The sequence below is a fragment of the Anopheles marshallii genome, chromosome 2, assembly GCF_943734725.1.
Source record: "Anopheles marshallii chromosome 2, idAnoMarsDA_429_01, whole genome shotgun sequence".
NCBI classification, from domain to species: domain Eukaryota; kingdom Metazoa; phylum Arthropoda; class Insecta; order Diptera; family Culicidae; genus Anopheles; species Anopheles marshallii.
Genome location: NC_071326.1, coordinates 87,561,782 through 87,566,134, shown reverse-complemented (window position 1 = coordinate 87,566,134; position 4,353 = coordinate 87,561,782).

The following is a 4,353-nucleotide window of genomic DNA, read 5'->3' as shown; positions in this document are numbered from 1 at the left end:
TTTTTTCCCCGTCAATGCTTTCGGGCAACAGCACTTGCTTTATCGCAGTAGCACATTTCGCTGTCTTCGGATATATTCCCGGGTTCTTCGGACGGACGAATCCACCATCTCGTGTTATGATTCGTAAAAAGCTCCCACGGCAAATTAAAAGCTGCCTTCACCTTAAGATGACACACGAATGAGTTATGTACCGGGGATTCGAACTTCGAAATCAATAATCTTACTATAAATTAGGGATTTTTGTTTAGCTCTCACCCGTCATCGTTGCCTTCCTCTTCACGGTTCAGAACATTTTTTTTTTTTTTGGGGAGAGCTGAAAATTACGACCAGTGCGCTTAGCATCCTCATAAGCGGAAGGTTGTTGATTGTGTTTTATCGTTCCGCTGCCTCGCGCCGTTCCATCGCCAAGTGGACAACCACCAACGACAAGGTGAACAACCGGAGTAGCCAGTCTCCCGGGTCGGAAGGTACCAGCAGCGATAAATTCCAACGGAGCGCGCTCCAGATCCTTCTACTCCGTGCAAATGCACTCCACACCACTCGGGGAAACAGCCTTTGCGATGCATCGGCACACGCGCGGGCAACAATTTATTGCCGCTTCAAAACCTATCAACGCCAAATCGATGGGTGGTCTAACGGCATCCGTACCCGCGGTGTACACGGTGGCAGAAAGTTCTTCCTAGCCACGGCGGACGACAATCGCGCTGGCGAAATAGGGGTGCAGAAGCCTAAAAGCAAACCTCCGTAAGAAGAAATTGATAAAATATAGCATCAATAACTTGTTCCGCTACGGCTAAAGGCTGGATCAACAGATCGGGATGGGGATGTTTTCATATGCTAATCTCCACACTCCGGCTCACGATGGCACAACCTTGCTGTGGGTGGATTTGTAGCTCAGGAAGCACATCACCACACGCGCTAGGGGATGAAAACTGGAAGACAAATGCGATTCGATGCGACCGACGGAAGCGGATTACGCTGTGAAAGCTCTCCGGAAGACGTGGTAAAGCCCGTTCCGTTTATGACTTGATGGATGGGTGAAGGTACTTTTCGTAGAACAATGCCCATTAGCTTTGGATAGTAGTTTGAAGATCGTTTTCATTTATGCTCAAGATCAATCGGTTCTCCTTCATGCATCCGGATGAGTGGAAAAACATTGCACAAGAATCTTCTTTTGAGTTTCACATTATTAAAAGAATGTTTACACAACCAAGATGTCTACATTGTATCGATTGAAAAGAAACATATTCACGGTTTCACCCTCGAGGGCCCCCATGCTGTTCCGGCCAGAAGAAAGATGTGTCTATTTCGAGCACAAATTTTCCAACGGTAGGGAAGTTGTCCGAGAATAAATCAACGCAATGTTTTCAGCAGTCTTGGAAGTTCGACACTGGAGGACCTCATAGAGAGACAGAGTGTGCGTTAGCAGCAGAAATTATTGGTCTGTTATTGAGTTTTAAATTTACCATACGTTAATGTCCTCGCACGACACATACCCGTTCGCTGGCGGTTGGTTAAGTAAACACGGCAAACCTTTAACAAGACAGCATCCCATAGAATTTCTTGAGCAATACCTAAAAGGGGAAAAGTCATCGCTTCGAAGCGTGGGCCACTTTCGACGCAGCTAAAGTGTTAACAGATTTATCACACGATGGCTAGCCTTGTGTACCATTCTTCACCTTCTAATGAAGACACTTCTCTAGGGTGTTATAATTAATGGAACTGATAGAGAATATTTCGTTGATCGCGTGTATTTGAGAGGTTCGTTGCCTGCTGGTAACGGCAATGGTAAAAGATGCCTGTACGAACCCATCTGCTTCGGCCATTGTTGCAATCTTTGTGCCAGAAAACCTGCTCCCGCTACTAGCTGATCATGCTTATCGGATAACTTTAAGATAAAAAAATGCGCCCTCCTAATGCCGTACCAGCGGTGCGCGGAATTCATATTCCAACCGACGAGACCTCCAACGGGGAACCTCCGAGTGCACAGTGCCACACAGCTGGAGCATGAAACTCGGTGGGATGTTCCATTATTAATGTTTCTTCGCACTGTTCTGTTCTTGTTTCTTCGCAGTCTGTATTCTTTTTTTTTGCAGCGAGCGCTCTCGAAAGAAATGTTCCCCGTCGAGCGGCCTAAGGCAGAGGATCGACACACAGGGCAAAAACGCGTGGCCATTGCACGTGGAATGGCTGGAAAGATTCAATTTCAGTGCTGAATTATTATTATTATTTAATTGAATGTGAGTTTATTTCCCCTGCAGCGGTTTGTACGATTTCGACGAGCTTGTGTTCCGGAGTTACGAGCTTAAAGCGCGTTGACGTAAACCGTTGAGGCCTGTCGGTTCGACCAGGGGCTGTTCATTACACTTCATTGGGTCAATGGTTTTCCGTACGTTTAATTGAGCAGCTTTTCACCGGGGAGCATCCATCCATTAAGGCATTGGGCAGCGTCTTCCTTTGCGTGAATCTCCAAGGCTCAAAACCATTAGAAGGCTGCTTTGACGAATACCGTGTGGTGAATCATCACTGGGAGCGTTGAATTAGCAGTACATTCGATCAGCCGCCGCCGGAACGCTCGAACCAATCGCTAGCAAATCGATTTTAATGGATGCGTACTTTAAGATCCCACTTTTGAGGTCATTATTGAACTGTTTGCAAAGTGCTTAAAAAAAAACACGCGCACACACACCAAGAAGCTTGCCATAACGCGCTTTTCCGGCGGCGCCTGCCTGACCGCTCGATGATGGGACGGTGTTTTGACAGGAAGCAATGATTGATGGCGGTCATTTGAAAACAGCACGGTAGACTGGTCTCCGCCACTAATCCCCAATAATCTCGATGTTTACGACGACGGTGTGTCTAAACATAGGTCCAAAGTTGTTCTTTTAGCTGTATTTTCCACCGAGTGGGTAAATGTTATCGGTTGAGATTTAATGGTTGATTAAACGTTAATAAAGCTTTGGAGCTCTTGGTCTATCATTGTAGAAATGGGGAAAAGCAATCGCAATGACGATAATGGTATGATTGAGTGACACATGCAATACCGTGTCAAATAATTTTATCCTTTCCATGCGGTTCCGGTCGAGTAAAGTGCTCTCGGTATTTTTTTTTTACTTCTCCTGCGCATACGTACTTTTCCTCGCCACAACAGGACGACATAATCTTCCTAAAACCACCGCTCATAGATAACAGTTGGCAACCAGCTTTAACCTGTTTCTATGTCCTTTCGGTGTTAAAAGATATAGCAAGTCCAGTACTGCTACATCATAATACGTTTTACACAGACACCAATCTGCTACAAGGCGTGTTTTTCTTTCTTGGAGCTTTTATTGTGGAACTTTTTTTGTTGTTGCATCCCCACTACAGCACTCATCTGGATGAATAAATTATCATTTTGGGTTGAATAAATTTACCTAATGCATAAATCAGACAAGATACATATGCAACGTCAGGGAACACGGAAGCAGCAAAAAATATGGCATTTTAGGATTTGCATGTTGCAGCCGTGTCCTGATTGCATGAAGGTGTGCTGTGAGGCGGATTTGCATCCAGCGCTTAGCAGGGCTGCTAACTACCATCTCAGGTTGTGTGCTGTTGAATTTATTACATCTTATGGAATGCTACGAATGACTTAACTTCAATCGTGATTATAACGTAAAACCAAATTAGGAACAACCTCAAACTAACGGTTGAAAGTGCCATCTTTTTAGCAACAGCGTCACTCAATTAACCCTTTCATCAAATTTCAGGCATTGGAACAATTGTTGCGATTTATGCGTACTTTAATATTCGTATAAGCAAACTTTTTAATTGTAACGGGGTAACGAGAATTATGGTCAAATTGTTCCCAAACCAGAATCTGAACTGATGCTTTATATAACTTCGGAGAGTCATCAAATATCCTTCACGTACCAGTTAGTAAATGAAATCTTTTCACAGAAAGTAACACGTACCATTGGCCCCTGAACATTCCTGAACACAGCACCAAAGCTGTAGAAGCTTTTATGTAACCGACAACCACAGGCTCAGACGTAGTGCTGAAACCTCACAAAAGCTTCACCAATATCTCTCTCAGAATCGGACTTAAAATGCAAAAAGGGTTTTCTTTCACCCCTTTACGGGCGCTTTATGCGAACTGGACCAACTTGTGGCGGAGCTGAATTGGGACAGTTACTGGTCAGTTTTCAAAGCGAGAGAGGTAGACAGGAAGAACCCCGAAGCTGATACTGTGCGCCTTTGCTAGGATCCTCAACCTTACTCTAGTTCTAAAAGCTTTCTCAAAATATACTGTTTCTTCTTGGCACAAAGCGGCAAAAGAAGTTGCCGAGTTCCGGCCAGTACAAAGTCTGTTTA